This window comes from Pangasianodon hypophthalmus, chromosome 16 (assembly GCF_027358585.1).
Source record: "Pangasianodon hypophthalmus isolate fPanHyp1 chromosome 16, fPanHyp1.pri, whole genome shotgun sequence".
Lineage (NCBI taxonomy): Eukaryota > Metazoa > Chordata > Actinopteri > Siluriformes > Pangasiidae > Pangasianodon > Pangasianodon hypophthalmus.
In genome coordinates this window covers 8,042,727-8,069,076 of record NC_069725.1, presented here as the reverse complement: position 1 = coordinate 8,069,076, position 26,350 = coordinate 8,042,727, and the positions used below count along the sequence as shown (strand labels likewise).

Here is a 26,350-nt window from a genome sequence, read left to right as displayed (position 1 = left end):
CAGAGACAAAGCAAAGAGGAAAAAATGTCGCTTCTGGCTGTGGGCATGTGTGTGGTTTATGCATAGCAATCTGGCAAGCTGTTAAAAAAAGATCCATTTTAGTGATAAAAGCCAGTGAGAAGGTAAAAAAAAACATTTTAAAACATTTTAACTTGCTAAGTAAAGCCTTTAGGCTTCTTTTTTGATTGAAAGTGAAGGAAAACAGAATCTGTATAAGACAGTATGTTCGGTATTAATCTGAGAATAGTCAAACATGCTTTCATTTGACAATACACAGCCAATCTGTGTGAAATATAAAACCATTGTTTTGAAAAGGAAAACCTTATAAGAGACTTCCTGCAGTATTTATTACATTTTTTTAAGGGAACTGGCTGGTTTATGGAGTCAAACGATCACTGTTATAGTCTAACGAAACACATTAAAGGTGCACTGGGTAGAGTTTGGGCTTTCGTGGTTACAATCCAGTCCCCCCGGGAATCTGTGATGGCCAGCAGAGTTCACTTTAGATCCGTTGTGTCATTTTGTTTGACCAGTTATCTATAAACACACAAAATACTGACATACCAAATAACCTGCTGATTTGTTGATGCAAGAATGGCCAGGAATGCCTAAGAAGAGAGCAAGTTCCAAAGTTTATTAAGTAAGGAATATCACATGATGGAATGTGGTGTTAGATGAAAATAATAGTTTACCATCCTAAAGTGTATTATTTTCATATAACAGCACAGTGTGTTATTCCTCTCACACCACAGCAATTTGCCAACAATTCCAATTTTTCAATTTATTAATAAATGACACATTGAGAATTTAGTTTTTAGTAGAGATGGCATGATACCACTTTTTCTATTTTGAATACCAATACTGATACTGAAACCTTCAGTATCAGTTGATAGTGATACCCATCTGATATTTCCTTTAAGAACTACTACGCTTTAAAATGTTTTTTTAACTGAAGCACTTCACAATTAAACTCTTTCACATAAAAATCACTTAACATTGTAAACTGAATAATTATAAATAATATAATAAATCCAATCCTAACCAAAGAAGAAAAAAAAAACAGTCAAATCTCTTATGTAAAAATAAGTTTCTTTTCCAAATCCAACGTGCCATCTCTAATAGTTACATTTAACGTTATGGAATGTACATGAGAGAAGTTAGTTCCTGTTATCAATTACCTTATAGTAGCTATAAACAGTTGTTTCCTCACCAGCCTCTATTTTTTCTTTTTCTTGACATTAATGAGACAGAAAAAAACTCCCACAGCTTGTCAAGTGACTGAGAAAGTGGAAAGCACAAACTTCTCTATAAGTTACTGACTGTTACAAAGCACTGATACTGGAGACTTCTTCCATAAATGTTACATAACACACATTTTCTCCTAATGAATTAAAAAAAAAATCAGTTTATTATTAGGCTTAGATTATGTGGAGCATCTGTCATACAAGTCCCTGTGTATGAACTGTTACTATAGGAACAATAAAATAGAAGGTGCTCATTAATATAAACCTATCATGTAACAGCAGGAATTACTGTCAGAACTTCTGTTATAGAAAATTAATGCACACCTTCTGATTTGAGAATGAAACAGCCCTGTGGTATACATATGTAATTAATTAACTGTAGAGAAATAAAATGTTTTAACATGTGTTTTTTGGTAAATGCTTAAACTTGTATGTTGTCAAATCAAGTTTCTACATTTCTAATTAGCTCTAAATAGGTTTACAGTTTTGACCATGTGTCTCTGAGCATGAACTTTGTGATTCCCAAACCTCCAATGCTGTAGAGAGCAGACCAGCTGTGTCAGTCAGCACTGGGAAGTTTACTCAGTTAAATGCATACACTTATTTGACCTTAAAATTATCGTGAGTCATGTCATGTTGTTGAGTCTTCAAGTTGGAAACATTTCCAGTATGGCTTCTGTGAGTGGAATGACAACTAACATGAGGGAACAGGTGCTTGACTTCTGAAAATCAAACAGCATTTCATTTGCATTTTTTTGTATTCCAACCATTTCTGTAAAGCTTACCTTTTGAACTATATTTGATATGATACACAGTATACACCATTTTAAGGTTTGTGTTTCTACGATACATAGTATGCATAGGGTTATGTAGGTTTGCTGACAAACTGCTAGCTAGATAATAGTGTTAAAAGCATTAAAATAACTATTTGTTTTTAATGTTCACAAAATAAATTATTTAACAATGAAAAGGAGGGGAAAATCTTTTAACATTTTAAACATTCAACACAGTACAAAACATTCAAAACAGCTACTCAACTGCTTTCAATCTGAGTTTGTAATTTTTATTAAACAAAATATCACAATACTGGTGGTATCTCAGAAAAGTGTATTATGACACAATTTATCACAGTATTGATATTATATGGTCATATTGCACAGCCCTAGTGACCTTTCTAAATTTTTGTAGATGAAGATTAACAGTGTGTGTGATTTAGCAGCAAGTTATATTCAATTTCGGTATAGTGATATGATAGATGAGCAGTGATCAAGTCTAAAGACATTAAAAAAGGAGAGAAGGATGGATGGCTTGTTTTAGAGAGGGAAAGTCTGCTTTTTATTCAGCATTAGGTGAAAGCAGGTTGCACCCTATCTGCATGCTGCTCCTCTACGATAAGCGCCATCATTTTTGTCAGGAATGTGAAAGCGCTATCAAATAGCTTTCAGGTGAGATGTTCTTCTTGAGTAGAACCTTAAATTTAGCATTGTGACCTTAAATGCTACGTAATAACCATGCCACTTTGTGGTCTAAATATCACGGATAAAACCTGTCCTATGGATGACGTCTTGCAGATACCGTAAGCTAAATGGTGCTTTTAAGGACAATAACGCAATGGTTCTTGTGTCATTGAGTGGAAGGTTGCGCCGTCAGTATCTGTGAAGATAGGGGCTCTAACGTTTCTGTTTGCCTCTCGAGCTTTGACCTTCACTAAACTCTCATTCTCCTCAATTTGCTCTCCTATTACAGCACTTACAATGTTCTGCAATGCCCACTTCCTCAGAGCCCATCTCTGCTGCTCATTTTCCTCACTCTGATTGAAAGTGAGCGCAGAGAAGTGCATTTCATTTTATCAGAATCGCCCCAAAAAAAAAGTAGTGAGTCTCCAGAGACCATTGCAACAGCTAGAGAGTGTGTTTGCTGAAGTTAGAAAATCAGAGGTGCTTCTAAACGATCTCCGGGTAGGGCACCAACACAAACAATACAGATTACACGATTGACATTAGTGACCGCCTGCATTAAACAACAAGGGAAATATTTCAGGAAACAAAGAAGACAGGGAATAACTGATGTGCTTTCTAGCCCAAGGCGTGGTTCACTCTCAGAATACCAAGCCAAGAATTCCACATTGGGCTGGCATGTAGTAAACAGTCTTTTGAATTTGAGTTTGAATGGTTGGTCAGATGGTAGCGACTCATATGTCACTGTCTTGGGAAGAAATATTTGGGCGTACAAACAAGAGAATGGAACTGACGAATGTCTTCAGCACGTATCGATCAGCTCTTTAGTGAATCCCTATAGAACGGGTAATTGTGTTTCTGTATTCTCTTGTTTTAACAAACTACATTCTGTCTGAAGGGTAAAATAGCACATAGGAGTCCTGGCAGATTTCAGATGAATGCCTATGTGCAGAGAGTCCATTAATTCAGTAACCCAGGCCTTATTGGAAAGCTGGGTTTAAAAGCAGCTTCCACATTTGAGTCTACCATATAATTATACATAACTGTAAATGTTTTGATGACTTGTGTCTCATCATAAATTTGCATGTCTCCCTGAAGTGTAATTTGTCTTTGATGAAATAGCGATGCCTCACCATTTTAATCTCTGAATCTTGTTTCATGATCAGAGAGAGAATTTCAGGTGTTATTTTTGCAAAGCAAAAACTAAAAATAAAAAAACAAACAAAAAAATAACGGAGCTGCTTTAATCAAGTCTCATATCAGTAAGAGAGGAGATCAGTAAGAATATCTCCATAACTGTGCAAAGTGGAGAGCTGCATAGGAATAAGTGCTCCATGAATATTCACAAGTATGAGTATGAAATTAAGAATATTCCCACACTGACAATATGAACTGATACTGTTCTACTGGAAATGGGAAAAAATGTATAGTAAAGTATCCACAATGGCAATGAAAGGATTTATCATTTTCTTTTTTTTTTTAACAATAGTCAATAGTAAGTTCTGTGAATTATAAGTCTTGTTTATATAGTGGGCTATGTCTGGTTTTTTGTCACTCCAACACCGTTCGATCGTGTGCTAGCAATACACTACAGCACCATGCTGAGTAAAATGAGTCCAAAATCCAATAAGCTCCATCCTTATTCATCCATCAAGTCATAGTTTGTTTTACAGTCTGGTAAAGCAGGGTTAAAATTAGGCTTACTTTACTTATTCCAAACGACTCGCCAACTCAATTCAACAATGATGGAGATGTTTAAAGGGGACCAGCAATCGCTCATTTGTCAGAAAAGCAATCATGCAGCCTTTGAGTGAAACGGTGAGGAAAGTGTTGTTTGGAAATAATTCACTTTAACCAAAGATGGCAGAGTTCCAGCATGATAGTTTTTTTTATAATGTAAGACTCCTTCAGGTTGTAAACAAAATTTGTCCAAATATGTCTCCAAAAAAGTGGCAAATGTGTACGGATTAGCATTTACATACATTGATAAGAGTGAAAAATTAAAAAATTTATATAAAAAAATATGCTCCACAACATCAAATGAACAATGATAATTCACTTTAACCAATAACTAAATAACTCACTTGAGCCAGCAAACACAATTTGTCTAAAAATGTCTTCGAAAATGTGCCAAATATGTAAGGATAAGTGTAAAGCATTTGTATACGTTGATAAGAGTGAAATTTTTTTTTAAAAATCATAGGAGAGGATATGTGTAGCATATGTGTAATACAGCAGATGTAAGGGTGAGGTAGTGGAGATGGAGACAGGGCCTGCACCGGTGGTGTAGCTAGGAGGATGGATTTTGGGTTTGAGCCCCTCCCTGAAATATTTTCCAGTTCCCAGTGGTTAATCGTGCATAATTAACATGACACACACACAGCGCAGCTTTTTCTATATACACTGTATGAACATCATTATAGCGCAATTACTTCACAAAACAATGTTATTCAATGTCAGATAATGTTTTGCACAGCAATTGCTCTGTAATGTCGTTCATAAAAGGTCAACGGTGTCAACGTATCTACAATTCCATATTTAACAACAAATGAGCAAATGAACGAGTGCCTAAGTTTGTGTAATCACATTTTATTGGTCACCAGCTGGTGAGAAACAACCAATTTAACCAATCAGGATTGTGTATTTTTCCCGTTTCTGTTTGAAAGCCAGCTCTCTGAGCTCAGGGGTATTGAGGTGCTGGGAGAAGAAGTACAGGTTTTTATGGCAATGTTATTAATATATCAATGTTGGTTGATGGTAGATCATGACTTAAAATATTATTAAAACAACAAATTTGTGTCCTCACTGCTCCTACTGATGTGGATCAGTATCACACTTATCAATAAAATAGTACAGATCACATGGTGACTTAGTATTTTTAGTATACTTCCTCATCTTAATTATTTTAGGCCTAACAATAAAGACTTATTGTCTTATGGTGAAGCTTTCTGTAAGGAGACGGTTTAGTGTATGTTTATGGAAGGAGATTGCACATCAGAGCTTTGTGGTAAAGCTGTTTGTTTAAGTTTTCAGGACAAAGGACTTTCCGCAGTTATGTGACAAGCTAGATGACTTATGAGGGAACAAGTGTTTATAGGGAACTAGCTTGTTTCTTGGATGTTTGACAATATTAAATGTAACTATAAATGGACAAAAAAGTACAACATATTATTCTTAAATAAATTCTAAAAGATTTAAAAAATTGACAATTAAAAAGAAGAATAAAACACATTGTGACTTAATGTTACAGGAAAATAATAACCCTGGAATTGTATGAATACTTTTGTTTACTATTGTTTACTATGTTTACTATTAATACTTTTTTTTAGCATTCGGGATCATAGTGCAGGTTTGTTTTTGAGTAATTTAGTAATTGGAGTATATATCATTGTGAAATTGTTTCTTCACTGCTGAAAATGTTAACCTATAGCTCTTTATTCATGGAATTGTTCAATTGGCATTTGCGCAGGACTGAAAGCTCACAAATTTCAAATCCATTCACACTGTATGTAACACAGTCATGTTCTGCTGCACTACTTTTGTGTCCTAATATTGAAAAACGGGCTCTCATTGCTTAAGAAGAGTGTCGGCATGTCAGTAACAGGCTTTTTTCTCATTGTTCAATTTTTAATCTAAAGTATCAATTAGATTCGTCTCTGACTCACTGAGCATGAATGAATCTTTCAATGATAATTAAAATGGTTGACAAAACATACACAGAATGACAAAAGGATGGACATTTAATGCAGAATGATCTGTTCTTTATTTCAGTTTTATTTGATAGTGACGCAGAATAGCGCATCTTTTTGTCAAACGATTTCCTGTAAAGCCTTTTCTAAAGCTTTATCGTTGCAATTAAAATTGGATTTGTCCTATACACTGGTCACATGCAATTATCTGATCAACCAATCATGTGGTAGCAGCGCAGTGCATAAAATCATGCAGAGATAGTTCAAGAACTTTAGTTTGGTCACATCAAACATCAGAATGGGGAAAAATGTGATTTCTGTGTCTTTGCCTATGGCGTGGTTGTTGGTGCCAGATGTTTGAACATACTTTTGAACATGAACATACTGCTTCATGTTTGCACATTAAACATGGTGGAAGCAGACTGAGCATTGAATACTTATCAACAGGTACAATTCCATTCCTTAGGGGCTGCTCACTGTTTATGTCCTGATAATTACTGTGACCCTGAGATGGATATGAGAAACATTTTCATTGCAATTTATGTGTATTAGTCGGTATCTGTTTGAGTACACGTGCAACCAGGTATATGTCGTTTTGTGTATGTGTGCGTGTGTGTGTATCTGTGTTACAGCTTTGCCCTGGCACGCTGTTTAATTCACCTAATCTTCTTGAGAGGTTTCAAATGTGCAGACCTGTAATTTATGGCCCTTGCCTCTGGTGAGGGATGATAAAAAGATGCTGTCTAATTTTGTGAACACTTCACTCACATAGTCACTATCTCCTCCCGGAGCATAAATTTATTAAAAGCAGAGCAGAACGAAAGAGAGAGAGAGAGGACACGACAAGGTGTTTGTCATCTCACCTGAGTCGCTCCTGAAGCCCTCGGAGGGATAAAGTAAGAACACACAGTGCATTTTAGGAACCAGTGGGGCCTCGCTTTCTCTGTAAACAGGAAACGGGACATTCATTTTGGAAACATTTCAGAATGTGACGTGTGAATTAAAGTCTATTGACCTCACCTCATTGCTTTATTTTTTTCCACAGACATCTATGCAGCCGCCATATTGGTTTTCCTGTTTATGTTGACCTTGACTTCTGACCCTGACCTCCTGCATACTCTTGGTAACCATATCATTTTTTATTTGAGTTTTTTTTTTTTACCTTATTTCATCATTTTGTTATTAAAATCACCTTCCTGTTTGTTTTAGCCCTTTATTCATCATTTACATATGTAGATGTTAATTTTCAATTCTTCCTTTCGTTGTTCCCTTAGTTTAATTCCCAAGTTTGTACTTTAGACTTATTTTTATATTAACTTGTGTTGGATGCATGTGCAACACTCTTTTCTTTTTTTAAATGATTAATCTGGGAAAGTTGCAGAGAAATGGTTTCATGTTTTGTATATTCATATATTTGCTCATTCCTGGTGCTGACCATTTGACTTTTCATAAGACTGCAAGAGGAAGTAACCTCACTTGTGGCCCAGATTTTTACAAAACGTGAAAGTATTTTCTGTGTATGGGTATTAAATGAGACTTTACTGTGTGTGTGTGTGTGTGTGAATATTTTTTTTATAACAGCAGCTCTGACGGTAGTGCAGACGATCTATATAATGTAGGGCTAATCATAAATGGCTTTTTAAAAAATTGGTTATTTAACAAAGAAAAATTGATGATATGGTGAAGTTTTCTGTTTGAAGATATTTAACATTTATGGAAGAAGTCTCCAATGTCAACACTTTGTAACGGTCAGTAACTTTTCTGCCGCAGGAAAGTCTTCAGGATGGACCAATTTCTCCTTTTTTGGTTATTTGGTAGCTCTACAACCTGCTATTTTTGTCTCATTACCAAAATAGCTGGTGAGGGTACGAATGTTTATAGCTGTTAAACAATAACGGGAACTACCTTGTCTTATGGACTCTGCCACATTAAATGTAAATAAAATGCAAGACATTTTGTTCATTAACAAATTAAAAATAGCAGTTGTTGGCAAATTGCTGTATAGCACACTTCGGGATGTTCTGTTATTGGAAAATAATCCACTTCGGGGTGGTAACCTTAACTTCACTTCTCAATTCTGTTTCTGTTTGATAGTCTGTTTTTTTTTTTTTCAATTTTTTTTGTTCTTAATCAAACATCATTTTTTTCTTTACTTAGACTGAACTTGTGTTCAGTACAACATGGGTTTGTTTTTAGACATTTGTAACAATCTGCATGACTCAGTTGTATAACAATAATACAGTATAATGCCAAAGATTTGTGGAAACCGGCCCATCACACCTATATGTGCTTGTTGAGCATCCCATTCCAGATTTAGTCCCCCTTTTGCTGTTATAATAACCTCCACTCATCTGAGAAGGTGTTCCGCTAGATTTTGGAGTGTGGCTGTGGGGATTTGCCCATTCAGCCACAAGAGCATTAGTGATGTCAGGTACTGATGTCAGGCAAGGAGGTGTAGTCGGCGTCCCCATTCCCAAAGGTGTTCATTGGGATTGAGGTCAAGGCTCTGTGCAGGCCACTCATGTTCTTCCACTCCGACCTTATCAAACAATATCTTCATGGAGCTCGCTTTGTGGACAGGGGCATTGTCATTGTGGAACAGGTTTGGGCCACTTAGTTCCAGTGAAGAGAAATTGTAATGCTACAGCATACGAAGACATTCTGTACAATTGTATACTTTGTATACTTTGTGGCAGCAGTATGAGGAAGAACCCCATTTGGTTGTGATGGTCAGGTGTCCACAAACTTTTGGCCATATAGTGTATAAAGAAGTTCAATACTAATGGTCAGGGATGCTAATGTTAGTGCTCCATTTTTATTTCTTATTTCATTCCATATCGCTCTTTGTATGAATTTTTCATGAGATTGGGTTTGTTCAGGTATAAGGTAAACACTGCACTTCCATATGACAGTGCTTAATATACTGCATAAAATAACACGTATAAGGGTAATTTGTTACTATGCTATGGTGTAGTTGAGGTTTCAGTAGACATAAGAACTTGAGAATAAGAATATAAGAATCGGAAGTAAATAGGAGTCAAACGTTTTCAGGCAATTTTACTTTTTCTAGTCTACTGAAAGACACCCTTTAATGTGTTATTTTGATTTTTTTTATTATTAATAAATGTAACAAAGTATTACACTATTAAATGAAACAATATTAATAAATTGTATGACAAATATAATTTAGAGCAATATTAATACAATGATTAATAAGCACTTTTAGTTATATTTTGTCTCTTTTGCATGGTTGGTTATGCGGGTTGTTTCTGCTGTAATGGCGCTTGCCCTGGTCGTCCCGCTGTGGTAGGTTCAGCGAGGGTGGAAAGTTCAGAACACTGCCTGAATCCATGAAAGACTCAGCAGGTGATTTTTATTACCTGCCTGCCTAGTTGTTTGTTAATGGATATGACCTTCACAAAAGCATGGGCATGTCATTTTATAGCTTGTTCTATGAATACAATTGCTGCACACATGCAGAGAAAAAAATGAAATAGTCATGGAAAATATATTTCAGCAGCTCTGATGTGACACTTTTGATTGTAAAGGCACTGTTTAGTTTTGTCACTCGAACACTGCATATTTTAGGTATATAATGTAGACATATTTTCAGTTTAAAGAAGATTAAACATATATTCATTGTCTGTTTTATCAGGTAGAACTACAGTACAGGTCACTTTGTAGGTACATAATTACAGAATGATATTCAGTCCCTAATCTACACAGGCCATTAATGCACAGGAACCACCCTAGGACAAGGAATTATTTTGGTGGCGGATCATTCTCCTCACATCAGGGACACTGACATGGTGTGTTATGCTGACGGATATTGGTAGGATTTAAATATTGTGACCTTAGTATTATAAGTTCTATCTGAAGTTAATTTGTCATCAATCTAGACAGAACCTCAAAAAACTATAGTCAAAATATTTCATGGTATATCACATGATGTTACTTCTTTTTTCAATAACAGCGTAGAGGTGTTTTATTCCTCTTATACAACAGTAATTTGCCATAGATTACCATTTTTTTTTTTATTTCAGCATGACACATCATACTTTTACCTGTTAGCAGTTACATTTAATGTTGTGGAACTTCCACAAAACACAAGTTAGTTCATGTTATGACTTATGTTATAGCAGCTATAAACAGTCATTTCCTCACCAACCTCTCTTTTTCTCTCTTTGTCTTAAAGTTAATAAGACAAAACCCAAAGTGGCTTGTCACGTTACCAAGAAACCGGAAAGTGCAAAGTCCTCTTTCCTTAAGACTCTCCCACACTGACTGTTAGAAAGCACTAACACTGGCGACTCCTTCCAAAAATGTTAAATAAAAAACTTTACCATATCAACTATCAACACTTATATGTTTTTCTTTTGTTAAATATCAAACTGTTTATTATTAGTCTTTGCGTGCACCATACATGTTCCTGGGAATTACTGTTACTACAGAAACGAATAATAATTAATAGTTAATAATTAAAACCGTGATTTGATTTGATTTGCAGCTGCTACTGCACTACTGTTAGAGCTGCTGTTATAGAAAAAGAGTGCTGTGGTATAAATATGGTATTTGTAGGGTCTTTGTAGACAGCCGGAGCCGACAGAGAAAGATGCGCATGGCACTTTGCATTTATTACTCATGCCTTATTCATTCCACTTTTTATTTTCTTGTTCAAACCAAGCGTTACATGTCACCCTCTTTTCCTCATCTGCCAACACGCATACAGACTGAGGGAGTCTGTATGTCATGGCTCCCCTTCATTGTGTAGTAAAAAGATTCGGTCATCCTGACTGACCCTGGACCTGCTCCTCCTTCTGCTGCTGACTGTCTAACATGACGAGCTCAGCCCACCACTATGCTACCGCTGGCTGTTGCATACTAGTCATGAGTGACCAGGGTCAGGTGTGTCCTCGTTCTGCTTTATTGGAACTGCGGTGTCTCTGAGCTAAGCTGAGCTGACTTTACCCGGAACTCCAACCTGTTGTTCTGATATGCACATATCCACACACGTCTTCTCTATATCACTCTCATTAGCATGGTGTACACAATTTGATTGGCCCTGCTGGATCTCACAAGGAGTGGAGGGTGGAACGCTGTCTCTGTTAGACAATTCTCCTCTGGAGTAGGAGGATTCCTAAGGCGTCATCTGCCCCCCTCTGCCCTTTAGTGAGATAATCTACAAACAAGTTGGCCTTTTGATTAATGTAGTGCTCCCAATCCGACTGCCTTCAGATGGAGTCCATCACACATGGAATACCAAACAGAGAGTGTTCAATAATGAGCAGCTGAAAAAAAAGTAAATCAAAGGAATCAATCTGTTTCTTTCTCACTGAACTGAAGCTGCAAGCGGTGGTGTATCTCCTGGCTTTCTCAACACAGGACGGCTCTAATCAGTGGCCACTCCAAAGCCTAAAGATAGGGCACGTGCCGCACCCGAGCAGTTGTATTAAAAATAATGCCCTATATAAGATCCAATCTGCGTCATAAGGACCGCCTTTTAAAATCTCATTTATTTCTGCTGCGCGAGTAACGCTGCCATGCAAAGGTCGTCAGCTTTGTTTTTGCGCTCAGAGGAGAAACAGTCCCTGAATTGATTTGAGAAGAGCACTGACACAATATGTGGGTGGAAGAATGTGCACGGCGAAGAGGGAACAGGGGATGGAAGTGGAGATTATGTGCAGGCCCACAGAGGCTTGGAATACAAATGAACGCTGCAGGACGGGATTGTGGTTCAGAGGTCTGTGGCGCAGGTTGGGCACGCTGCTGTGCCATCCTGCCTCAGGGCCAAATAAGCTGAACAGACTGAAACTCAATTCTTACATGATGCTTTTTTCCTGCTTTGAAAAAAAGATGCAGGGTGTTCAGTAGTGAAGGATTGGTATATTTGTTAAACCAGCTCTTCTGGAACGCTGTAGAGGGAAAGAGCTAGCTCCATTTAATAGAATCCATTAATTGGATAATTAACAATTTGTGGAGTTTAATCTCGAGTCCTCTGTAATGTGTTGCACATCCAGCACGCTGATCCTTTCCATGGACATGAACTGGTCAATAGATGTGATCAATGGATTCACATAAGCATATCACAAAAGTTCCCTCAACCATGTGAGCTGTTTTTTTTTAAAATCAGAACCTCACTCCATTCCATTCTCTTCTTTATCACTTCTGCCATTCATTTTCTGAATGCCTCCTTCCCGATCTTGTAGGCTGAGCATAGTCTCTGTCCCCTGCCCAGACTGTTTTGTTAACACCAGTGTTAAATTTCAAGGTTTCATTAGATGTCACTCAATTAAAAGAACATTATGGCTTGAATACAGGGTTGCCATGGTTGCTGTGCTGGAGCTCCATACTGCTCTTTTACTCGTAATGCTCTAATGAAAACCCCTCACAGGGCCCAGTGAAAGTTTCACACCAAATTAGCAACAGCCACAAACTTCCGTCTCAGATGAAATTAATTAAAAAGACATGTGCGTTAAGAGGGGAGGGAAAGGTGTCACAGCGGACTTGCTGTGATTTGAAGCCAGACAGCACAGGATTAATCCAGCTTGCCTAATATGCACTAGGATGGTGCTCCCTGGGTGCTAAAGATCAGGTAAGGACCAACGAAGCACATGTGTTCACTACATGCTTCAATATTTTAGCCACAGTATTTTTAGACTGGCATTGATTTAATAAGCCATTTGTGTGATGTGATACACATCATGTATAAGAGGATTCCCAGAGCTTCAGTTTACAGTTTAAAATATGGTCAAAATTGAAAATAATGTTTAAAGGTACTCAGTCAGATTTGTTATGAATGTGAAAAATGAAGAGTGCTGGACCAGTTACACTGGACTCTTTGGTGTATACCAATATACCTGGGTTTATAAAAAGAAAATGGCAACACATTATTGAAAAGATACCTACATATAGCCTGTATAACACTTTTATAAATAGAGCATAAATATTTTATAAAGCAATGCTGGAAAATTTATGAAAAGCTAATGTCAAATCTCATGAGGTGACATTTGAGGTTTTATGTGACTTTATGTGAAAGAGAGAAGCATATGGTAGCTTATTTCCTTCACGTATGAGAAAATATTATGTATATTCATCTCAGAATTGTGACTTTCTACCTCACAATTGCAGTTAATAATAATAATTTAGTTTGTTTATCTTGCATTTGTGAGGTAGTGCGACTTTGTGCTTCCACATATTATGATATCCCCTAGCCCTAATCAAGGCACACCAGCACGGCAGGCATGCTGTCCTTTTCAGCATAAGAAGTGTGACCATTTCCCACTGAAAATAAATCTATCTATTCCTTTTTACACACTGTTGCATGTGCTTGTATTGTTGTAGTTTGATTACTGAAACCGTTGAAAATTTAAAAATTGCAATCAATTGTGTGATATAAACAAGTAATCGCAAGAAAAAAGTCACAGTTGTGAAATATTAACTCATAGTTGAGAGATAGAAAGTCACATTTGATTTCTATAATTCTATAATTATTTTATTGTTATCTTGCAAATTATGAGCTTGTTTTTACTAACAGCTGGATACAAGTGCAAGGCAGTCAAGCAGACAAGGGGAAATAACAAAATTTTAATCAAATCTAGGCAAATGGTCAGGTGATCATGTGACCAGACAAGAATATACTAAAATATGGATCAAAGAGCTTGAATAGCACTAACAGCTCAAATGCTTGGAATCATATAGGCAAGTCTGCATAAGTAAGACTTCGCGAAGTGTGTTTGAATGTCCAGCTTACTTCAGTGAGATTGCAAATGTCATGTGACTGCTGAGGCATCATGACTTGTACTGCATGGGCTGACAGAATTCTTGTATCCAGGATTCGTGGTTGTTTGCCATGTTAGCTGTGATGTTTGAGGTGGGAGCAGACAGAAATGTAACTGAACACATTTCTGACACTTTAAGAAAGTTGTAGAATGTGCACACAGTGCTTCATAACAGTCTTATGAATGCTAATTTGATTACCACTTTAGTTTGGGGCCATTATTCATTTGGCTGGGATATGGGCTTCCTAAATAACTGAATTTGAAGGTATTAGTCATTTGGTTGGCATATGGACTTTCTAAATAAATGAAACAGTGTTGAAATTGAGCTTCATAACCACTAGCACTTCCATTAAGAAACATTCAATTCCATTCTTCTATGAATAGTAGATACAGTACGTGCACCTCTTGAAACATAAGACGACAGGTAGGGACTTCAATGTGCTGTTTTTAAAGACAAAATAATAACTTCCAAAATCAGGTTAGAACATACAGGTACAGCAATCTTCCCATACACAACAATAAAACAATAATAATCCCATAATGCACTGAAAACATGAAACCTTGGATCAAAAAAAAAACAAAAACCTTGTTGCAGTTAAATTTTTTTTTTAGTTTTTCTCAACTGGAAAATATGTTACAATATGTTAAGAAAAACTAAAAAAAAAATTCAGTGTAGTAATTGAGGGTTCTTCTGTCCTCTCTCTTTCGTGTAAAGACAAAGCAATAGACTTCTTAAAAACCTTTGTCATTTCACAGGTTTTGACTTAAGCCGCACATACATACATACATAGTCCTCCAATATGGCCTTATAAAATATATATGCAGTGCCAATGCAGGTATGACAAACAAAAAAAAAAGCTAATTTGAATGACTGAGAGTGGTGTGGTTGAATTAAAAAAAGGTATAAATGCTAACCCCGCCCCAAACTCTAACCTTGACATTTATAATTGATTCAAATGAATTGTTACAAATTTCGTGCTCAGATCATTTCTCTTAAGTTTAAATGAAAAGCCGTACTCAATAGTAGCTAAATCTACCTTATTTTTCCCCACTCTTCATGTGTCTGTATTATGTGATATCAGGTGAGACATTCCCGTGTCTCTCCTGCTGCTCTTGTGTTGTTGTACTTTTTTTTAGCCTGTGCTGCTTTGCTAAATGGCACACTCTTGGCACGTTGACCTATGGATTGATGGATGGTTTGGGATCTCCCGTAGCATGAGGGGCACATTGCAGACAAGCAGAAACGGGCTTTTCAGGTCATGTTTGCCGTTCAGCACGAGCAGATATGAGAACGCTTCATCGTTGGGGAGAAGGTTGTGAACGCGTCAGGCTCATGCTCTCTCCGTGTCATGCCGCTCTCTGCTGCCACTTTGGAGTGTCACATTCACAGGGCATGCACACTTGGATAATATGGAGATGATAAATGACCAGCCATTGTGGCCTTGTAAACTTGCATGTGAAACTGTGTGTGTGTGGTAAGAGATGGGGGATTACTGGAAGGTTGCCACTGCCTTACTAAAGTAGAGCAGGCTCTCCTAGGCCCCAGGATCTCTCTCTGGCTGAAACACAGTCATTACACGCTGTGTCTAATCAGAACTGTGGCTGATTTATGATTTCCTGGTGTAAATGAATGTACTGGCATTATAAGATACAGTATGTAGTCAGGTTTTAAATGCACAGTGGAATGGTGAATGGGTTGAGCCTCATCTGCATGAACACAATACTGCTGAGGCATCTCAGATGAAGATGGAAATGAAATGGAATAATCTGCTTGACCAGCGCTAAACCCATCTCTCCTGTGGCACAATATTGATTTTGCCTTGGCTCTGGGTTTCTCAGCAAGGATTTCTGAAGGACCACGTTTTGATTATTATTAAAGAGAAGCCCTTTTATAGCAGTGTTAACATTTTTAAGGTGCTAAATTTACTGTAAGCACTCCACTATGCTCCATAAGCAGTGTACGAGAGAACATAATATTAAAAAAATGATAATGAGATACAAGATAATGCCTTAATCTGTAAAAGTGCCTTTGTGAAGTGAAAGTACTAAAATAGTACATACTGTGCCTTGAACTTTACCAACACTTGTAGTGTTAAAACCTGGAACTGAAATGAAAGACTGACTGAATTGCTTCTTTGATTTATCCTACTCCTTACCTCAACTTCATTCAACTTTTTATGTTGTACTAATTTAGGGGTTTCACAGCAAAGGGTGTGAATAGTTATACAATCACAACATTATGATTTTTATTTGTAAATAGTATTGCGAACTGTATTAATTCAATATTATGGGCTATTTTATGTGCATTCATCACATATAATCCCAATTAATTCCATTTCAGTGCTATGTTGTAGCACTACAAAATGTGGAAAGGGGGGGGGTATGAATGCTTATGCCAATGTATTTTTCAAATGAAATACAGATGACATTTCTAGGGATATGACCGTACATGTGAAAGTGAAACTAGTGAAATACTTTTTTTGTTGTAAATGAAAACAATACAGTTTTCTGGCACGATGCTTGGATATAGATGTACACAGTGTATATGGTGACTAGGAGATAGATATGGGCCTTGATCCTAGAGAATTGAATGTCAGTTTAAAGGAAGCGTATAGGACAAAGAATACACCAAATGTTCAAAGATGAAGGATAGATGTGTTCTCTGGCTGCGTCTAAACATCCAAGCATGACCTTTATTGTGACAGGAATTTTGAACAGTTTGATGTTTGTCTTTTGATAAGACTGTGGAAACACAAGCCAGCCATTTTTTAAAGGATTCTAAAGTTTGTGTCTTATTTTATTTAGGGAAGTACTGATCCTATTTTTTCATATTTGATATGGTACGTGTGTACATCTGTAAATATCAGCACCAAACTGATACTAAAGTTGATTTTGTGAAGTGCTTTAAATCAGTGTGTGTCAAATGTTCACTCTCAACATGACATTTGTGTATTATGTAAGCCCCACCTTTCAAACCAAAGAGCCAATCACCTTGTTAGTAAAAAAGCAATGAGAAAAAAGATAGGTCTATCAGATTCTTACACTGATGCATTCATGGACCTATGGTACTGATGACTCATGACTGAGGCTCTTATAAAATTCTCTACACATTATCCTTTAATTTACTCCTCATTCCACAAGCAGCAGCTAAACTTCATAACTAGCCAGTCAACTCTAACGCAACTCTAATACACACAAAATATGGTTCATTGTGTATTAGCCACATGGTCCTATCTATAAAACCAGAGCAGCTACACATAAGCTCTCTATTCCCTAACATACTTTATTTTTATAGGCAGCACCCAGGCAAATACATTACAAATACCACTTTAGCTTGGGCCCAGACTGAGACGAACACCGTTTTGTAAAAATTTTGTAATATTTGTAATGGAAAAAAAAAACGTAAAATTCAGGGGAAATCCCGAATGGCTTCCTGTTGGCCATATTGCCATCTAGTGAGCAGGAAGCCATTTGGTGTTTGGCCTACTTTCACTGATCTGACAATCACAGTTACCATAGAAACAGCTGTAAATAAGGTTGGAGTCATCAAAAACTTGCATGAGCAGTAGTGAAAAAAATATGTTGTGTTCTTGGAGCAAAAACAACAACAAAAAACAAACAGATTTGTCAGATTTTTTTTCATATTTAACCAGTGATTTCAAATATGTGCTTAAAATGACGGGGCACATTCTTGATGTGGTCCAGAGTGGCTCAACGGAAAAGCATTCACCCTTCATCCTCCCAGATTGGTAGCTGTGGTATGATGGGGATGTATATGAACACAAAAGACTGTTATGTCTGTTAAAGACTGTTGTATCTATATTAACTGATGTTTGTAAATTGTCAGTTGGAGTGACAGTTATGAAACTTTCATAGAAGTCTGGTCCAAAGAACAGAAATATGGCAATGCCAAGATATGGTGCCGCCCTCAAGTTTGTGCAAAATAAGGCATCTAAGTGGAATATTACCTTCTGACTGGGGCAGTGCATATCTCAGTAGCATGCAGCTCCTGCTTATGAATATAACACACTGCTACTGTAATTTGTTTTTGTTTTCACAGCACTTACAGTGCAGGGTACATCACTTCTGCTGGTTTCCTTGGCTCAGGTTCAGGATAGTTCTGTAGTTTGTTTTAGCCATGGCACAGGCTATTCCCGTCAGACATATTTTATGTAAAGCAGACAAGTATTATTGCATTTTGAATTAATTTCAAATGTCAGTTAGTGGTTGGGATATGGGTCTTGTAGAAAGTCACATTTCCATAATATATACTTGCATTACATACTGTGTGTGGAGACTGGTCTCCCAGCATGAATTTCTGACATGATTTCTTCTCCCCTTCATCTTTGTTCCATCCGTCTCCACGCTCTTATTCAAACCAGCTAAATAATGGAGTTCTTGAATATGTGATGATGTTTGAGAGACGTGCGCTGCTTTGCCACCTGTCTGTGCACGGTGTGGTTCAGGCAGAGTGGAGAGCGAAATAAATGGTATGGGAGAATGAACACTGCAGGTAAAAGCAAGAGGGAGAGGAGCAACGAGCAATTCCACACACTGCTGTTGGGTCAATATAAAACCTCATTACAGGAGTGTCATAGAAAATTTGTGCACTTTCTGCTCCATCTAGCAGCAATTTTGCTGGATAAGCACCACTCTCATTTGCTCGTTTTAAGCATTTCGTTAAAGAAACCCTCACAAACAGGAACCCATCACTTTCAGCCTCCAGCCCTGGCCGAGGGAAAATCCCTCCAGCAGTCTCAAATGCACTTTTGCATGTCTGTGTCAGAGACAGGGAGTATGTGTGAATGCAACAGAGACTGGGCATTTCCCACTGGCTGAGCTTTGACACCCACTGTTAACCCCATAATTAATCCCCTAATGACCTAGTTAGTATGCTGCTGTGCAAGTCTCTTTGTATATGTCAGGTTTCTTACTTCAGCCTCTGCACACATGACTCTTTAATGTACATTTTATTTTCATCTCTGTCATCTTCCTCTCTAGATATGGTGTTCTAAGAAGTAAGAAACTTAATTAGATAGTAATGGGTTAATGAAGTAGAAGACTAATCTAAGTATTACTATGTTCCTCCAAAGGAGTTGGAGGTCTGGGTCTTTCTCCTGAGTTATTGGTACTTACAGCAATTTGAGAACATTGGCAGGTTCTACACGATGGTTGCCAAATTTTGTTTTGGGCATGAGACACACACTTTTAGGACTCGTGGTCTCAAGCCAAATAATGAAATGCAGCTAAAATTGTTTCTTAGAAAAGCAAACTTCTGAGTCAATTTTGTCAGCATGCTGAGCTGAGATATACAAGAGAGATTGTTGGGTGGCTATTTGTCTTTGATACCACTAATTCTTACGTTGCTTACTCGATACCATAGAATGCAAACTGAATCAGAGACCGTTTTTTATAAATCAACTTGTCATTTTATTGACAAGTCTTTTTTAGCAGATGTAATACACAATAAGGGTTTAGTAGAAAATGTAATGTAAGCAGATAGACATGGCTAATTCACCTAAAGAAAAAGAAAATCATGTGAAGTTAACACTAAGTTTAAACTTTAAGTTAAAAATGTCATAAGAAGATTTTTTGATCCAGTCCACAGCACCAAGTTTTGAATTTGTACTTGACTTTAGCCTGCCAAAATTAGTGCCACTAACCAGTGACTCCTGGGTGGTGTCAAGTCAGTTCAAGTCTATTTGGTACGATTATTCTAAAAACTTTAATTGGGCCACAAATTTTAACTTCTGCAGGAGATTTTGCCTAAGCCCAACTTGACCTGATCCGGTCTGCAGCACCAAATTTTGAAATTGTACCTGTCTTTAGCCTGCCAAAATTAGTGCCACTAACCAGTGATTAAATAAAACCCCACATGCCTAATGATACCTTCTGTTGCCATAGTGACAATGTTAATCATCATTGGTCCACAAAACTGAAATTATTAATTAACATCAACATTTTGTAGTGCATCTCATCTACATAACAAAATCCAAAATGAAGTGAAAATCCATTTTAATTAATTTATCCATCAATCACTGCCTTCAGGTCACATCCTAAAAGTTTTTAGTAAACTTTTTAATAAACTTTACACAACCTATGAGTGTGTTGTTTTTGATGCTGTGTGCTGATAACGCATAAAAAACAAGAAAACCCAGTGTCTAATACAGATATTACTTGTGTCAACCTGCTAGTCTGTTTCATCTTATATATTCATTGATCCTAAGCTTTGTTATACAAACTTTATATTTTCAAAGAAATCACAAAACACTTTAGCTTTAAAAAAAAACAGATGAGTCCACTCCTTGCACTTTACCAACTTATATCCATTCTCGTTCGCACATAAACAATGTTTAAGGTAATAATAGTGCAAAGTGAAACTAAAGTAGTGGAAAAATCAGTTGAATGGGACAAGTGACTCCCAGGCATGTTTTGAAGTCACCCTAAAACATATTTTTATATCCCTTCTGGGGAATGATCTGAGTAAGTAGATTGGTTAAAGTGTGAGAACTGCTAGGACAGCAGTTTTACTGTGTTCCTTTTGGAAACAAAGACAGCTTAAAGTGTCACTAAAATCTTGAGATACAATTGAACATGACAAGAGTTCCTGCATGACAGAACATAGAACTCGTCAGTCCCAAACGATGATATGCTAATATGACACCTGAATTACAGGAGAGGATATTAAATCCTTTCACCACGCATAAGTAGGAAGATGAATTACCAAAATTACAGATACAGTCTCTCAGTGAAAGCTAGATCAGGTAAGAATCATCAGTGCTGTCCTTCAGATTTCTCTGAGGACAGCTTTAGCAGTTTTTGGCAAAGATGATGTTGTTCAGTATAAGGGTAATCTTCAATCCTCAGGCAGTTTAGAGCAACCAGAAAACAGCAGCAAGTGGGAACCAACAGGAAACATTTTACACACAGATATTTTAAAAGACAACTTATGCTAACTAAAAAACCTACCTTGACTCTAGTAATTGCTGCTAGCTACCAGCCTTTTGTAGCTTACCTTTGAGCAATGAGTAGGACAGAATATGTGGAACCAAAAATATGCATAATGTTTCACAGTGGCAAAAAACGGAATTGTATCCACGTCCTTCTCTCCAATTGGGGGTCACATCATTGCTTGGCTTCTCATTAGCATAAAGTTAATTGTACATTGGCCAAAATAATAATAATACAGCTGTATTCGGCAGTACTGCTATAGCTTACAGGTTAAAGAACACTGCTGTAAATGAAGGATAGACAAATCAGCTCAGTACAATTTCTTGTCTGGGCTGTTATTTTATTCATGGTTGGCTGGTGGCAGTGCAACAACCAGAGAAACAGAAAAAACCCATGCTACCTATTGACTTTCACAGTATTCATTTGGTATATACTTATGTTTAAACTTAATGCACTTCACAATGATGTAGTGCAGCCACCTGCTGCACTATATGATTGGCCGAGGTGCAATCTGGTAGATAGTAGAACACTTTTTACTAGGCAGATTAATTAGCATGCAAGGAGGACTGATGATCTTTTCAGAATCAGGAACATGAATATGAGCAAAACAACGTTCAGAGCAAAGCTTTTTCAGATACTACGTTATCTACCACTTATTAGTTGTAACATAGAAGACTGAGGTGTTGAGACAAAAAGGCAGCTTTTTTTTCTTACAAATCCAAATCATCAGGCAGAATTGTAGTCAAAATGGCACAAGTCAAACACACTAGCATACAGGTATATAGAGAAGTAGGAAAAAAAAGAAAGTGAGTATTACGAGGCAGAGGTCAGTAATGGAAGGCAATATAAATATCCATCTTGGTGATGCACAAAGACAAACAAAGGCAAGACATCACAATGTGATAGTGTTTGTGGCTTCTTGTCTCCAATGAGAGCCTTTAACGAGCCACAGCTGATTAGTAGTACGGTGACTGGTAGCGAAATAATGGTCGGACTGTCTCAGAGTGGAAGGTTGTGCTTCAAGTGTAGTTTGATGAGGCTCTGGATGTGACATTAGCCTAGTCAAATAAGTTTCTGGGCAGACAAAACATGGAACTGAGCAGCACATTGGAATTTTTACTTGCCTAGCTAATAAAGTCATGATTTGTCCACCGGTGCTATAAATCATTCTACGATTATGAATAATGAGTGTTACAAGAATTCTTCTTACCATATCAAAACCATCTACCTCATTTTTAAGAGTTTGAAACCCTGCCTTACACATAAAATTTGTGTAGTTTTCTTTGTCCCATTACCTGTTCAGAATTGATTCCTGGGGGTCGATTTTAATGAGTGTGGCTGAGTGTGTAAGATCTTAGAGCTCCATGATAATTGGAGATCTCCTTAAAGCAGAGCTTGATTATAGTTTGTCTCACTTGTCTTTGGGTAAGTGCCACAAACTCTAGCAAGAGTTTATCTAAACTGTTTGCTATCTGCAGATGAAAACTGTTACCTGCAGCATTTTCTCTTGATAGTACTTCTAGCCACATGACTTTATTCTAATTTGTACAAAATAACCTAGCTCATCTTGTTTCCCTATGCACTTTATGTTAAAATGTGTAGCACGGGGCCTAGCTTAACATTTGGACGCACAGGTAATGTACTGATTCTTGCTATGAATCAAATAAATTGTTTCCTCATGCAATTGTTTCCTCATTTTATAAAAGTTTTGGTTTGTGGGGGATGCTTAGTGTGTGAGATTTGAAAACATCTTGGTATATTTTTGTCACAATGTCTTGTTAATTGACTGAAATTAATTGATACAGTCATCTGTATTAAACTCTTTATGAGCTGTGCATCTTATGGAACTAATGGAATAGTTGTTAATGTTCTCATTTTACTTTGGCTCAAAGCTAAACAGGTAAATGCTTCTGATTTGAATGATGAGGTCAGCACAATAATCTCGCAACCAATCGAGCCTATAAGTGAACAGGGCTTCTTGGCTATTTCATGAAACAGAATGTGTACTATAGAGAGCAAGGAAAACAGAGTCTCTGTTATCCTATGAGTGTGCATTGGAGACAGTAGTTTGCAGACTGCACACAACAAAGTGCTTGAATAATACATGATCTGATAAAAGCCAAACGTGCAGAAAATGCCGGAAAGGTCACAATGATATGCCGCCATAATTACTGAGTGAAAATTGGCCCAGCACCTCCCTAATTAAACCACAGGACAAATTTCCCTCTCTGTTTGAGTGCTCCACAACTGGCCTGCATATTAATCAACAGGGTGAGTGTTTGCAAAAACACATTTTTTTCTCTTTTTTATGAGGACCTTGTATTCCCCTACGGCTACACATTGCTGGCACGAGCGTAAAGCTGTGGCTTAGAAAGGGTTCCAGACTGGAGATAAAAATATTAGGTAAAAAAATTGAAGTAGTTGACACGTGATGGACGTTGAGTGGCTGCCTGCTGAAAAGGGAGAGCAGCAATCAGCTCTGTTCTAACGAGAGGCCTTTGCGTAGCTGGCCCTCAGTCAGGGAGCGATCCCTCTGTGACTGTGTTTGTATTCTGAATGCTGATCCCACTATGGTGGCTAGTTTGGATCATGCAGCCTACCGCCAGCTTGGTGTCTCAGTTTGAGTGGCTTTTTAAGCCTGAGCAGGCATTGATAATGCATGCCCGTATGTGTGTAATCCCAGATCCTCACTCGCCGAGCGGAACTGATAGGCTGGGAGGGAATCACGGCTGAGCCATGATGAAAGCTGTGATCGGTGCTCACACTAAACATGACACAGATGAGAGCTTGGCACCCACGTGTCATTGCAAACAGCCTCTAGGCCGACCTGCGCTAGTTAATAATAAAATGGGCTCACGTGCCAAAGCTGAGTGGAAGACGATTGATTTGCTGCTGCTCAGAGAGAATCATATAGTATGGTTTCTGTTTTCTCCCTCCTTTGGCTTCAGTGCACTTGACAGGCAGCCATCAGAGAGAGTGTTTTACAGATCCCAGGGAGCTCACCGACTAACTGCACATGACCCCCAGCATTGAATGATGAATGGCGAAAGAAGGCCTTCTCATCCATCGCAGCTTTGCCCTCTCCGGCTCACTATTCATTTTGAATTCTTCTCCAAATGCAGACAGCCTGCAAGTGTCTGATTCCTCTTGACCATTTCATCCACTAACGCATAAGACCGTGATTACATTGAAATCGTCATCTCTGCTGAGACTGACAACATAAATTGTGTTTCCCAAAGCAAACCTTAGATGATACACAGCAACATGGCAACATCTGAAATCTTCATGGGCCTCACAAAGGCCAAACTTCATTTATTATTAACTGTGTTTGAATGTATATAACAAAAAATGGGAGAAACACATGCATGATATATATTGAACGGTTCATTGTCGTGTGCATCGCTGCTGGTATTCTCCATGTATTCTAATGGCCTATAATACACTCAGTGGAGGAGGTCTATAAAGCTGGCCCATGCTGTGAATGAGAACAGTACAAATGCCATATAAGGTGAAGAGACCATGTCTGTGATGAAAGGTAGATGTCAGTGGGTTTTTGTGCTGTGCTCATATCTGCTTAAGGCCCTGGGGTGAAATGCTGCTTATAACTGCTCTAAAAGGCAGCCCTGCTGGCAGTCGAGACCAGCCATTGTGAACGTGGCCTTCACAGTTAATCATAACGTCTGCACTCTTCGTGCTGATTGTATTGCTGGCTCCAGGGATCTGCCATAATTGGATCCTTGTAAGTGGGTTGGAGAAGCTAAACAACCAGATTGCTGTTTGTTTATACCTTTTCATATATTAGTAACGTGCTGAGACTTCTCAAACAGACTGGGGCTTGTTTTGCTACTCGCCAGCCCTAATTAGTAATTTATTCTTAACATATGCCTCAATTGTGGTCCTTTCCAGCTCTCTATGATTAATTCAACTTTAATTAGAGTTACTTATTCATTCTTGGCTCCTCCTGGACATGTAGTGGGTTCTTCAAGACACCAGTAGCTTGCCCATTTAACAGGCATAAAAAAGGTGCCCTTGATAAAGAGGAACCTTTTTTTTTGGGGATGTCTCTCAGGATTTAGAACCTGAAGAGTCTGAAGAAAAACCCTGCTAGTGCAAAAACATCTGTAACATTTGGTATATTAAAACAAGAACATCCATCTGTCAGAACAGGAGAGGAGAACAGCCATAGGTTTATTTTGTACTGCATTTGGCTGCCTTTCATCCAGCCATTAAATGCATAATAAATCTGAAACTGTGTTTTACTTCTGGGTCTTTGTTAATGACAACTGTATTTTGCTTTTATGTGACACCATATTTGTGTGCTACCATTTTTGTTTTATTTTTGAAAGTCCATCTATTGCAAATAATAGATGCTCATTTGCCATCAACTTAACTATCAGTTCAGCTAAACAAATGTAGACAGTCCTGAACACTTTGCATCGTTTTCAGATTGCATCTTAAGGCTGATAAATGATCTCTGACACAGCTATTAATCCACCTGTTGTCGTGAATTCAAAGGTCTCTTTTATTTTTTGCTGAAGGTTTGTTGTTTTTCTCTGTAAATCTGTAGTGAGTAAAGCAATGCTGTGAAAAATAAAGCTTTATTGTGTAGCTGTACTGATAGGATAGCTCTGTTCATAGAGTCATCCACTTTCCCCCAGCCTTAGAAAGAGTCTCTTATCTGCTAATCTCTACATGCTCAGCGAAAGAGCAGTGTGGAGTCATTCTCAGACACATTTTCATGCAGGCTGGATTAACATTATTGGAACTTACCACTTTGCGATCCCACCTTAATTAGATGGATGTGCATAATTTCAGATTAATATCATCTAAGAGTAATAATCAGTCATCTCTATGGAAGGTCATATCACTTTGGAGGCTAGAAGTGTTTCCTCTGAATAAAAGCCCATGGCCAAGTTTACTGGGAATCTCTGGAATTTCCCTCAAGCTTATCTAAGCATTTCCCAAACCAAACAGCTCGATTCCACAAGGTGGCAATTAAAAATGGATAGCTTCCAGTTTAACTCTCAGATGGAGTTTGTAGGGACTGGAAGTAGAGAGGGGGCATTACTCATGTGGCCTGGAGTGTCCCACAGATAAAGCTAATTTTCTCTAGCAGTGGGGTAGAAAGAGCTGAAAAACGAAGCCATTTTCGTTTGGCCTCAGATGGAGCCCAGAGGGTAGCTGTCATCTTATTTAAGGTCACCGAGGAAAGATGGGATTCCGGCTGTTTG

At 37.7% G+C, this 26,350-nt stretch overlaps 1 protein-coding gene across 6 annotated transcripts in view; it reads left to right on the top strand.

Moving 5' to 3' along the window:
* Window positions 1-26,350, top strand: part of camta1a (calmodulin binding transcription activator 1a) — a 376,271-nt gene that overhangs the window by 59,536 nt on the left and 290,385 nt on the right. For 2 of the 6 annotated variants that reach the window (XM_053240814.1, XM_053240815.1), the window contains exon 3: window positions 7,436-7,513. The exons of the other annotated variants lie outside the window; for them this stretch is intronic. The gene's annotated coding sequence lies outside the window, so the exon portion shown is untranslated. The remainder of the gene's footprint in view (window positions 1-7,435; window positions 7,514-26,350) is intronic. 6 annotated transcript variants of the gene reach the window in all.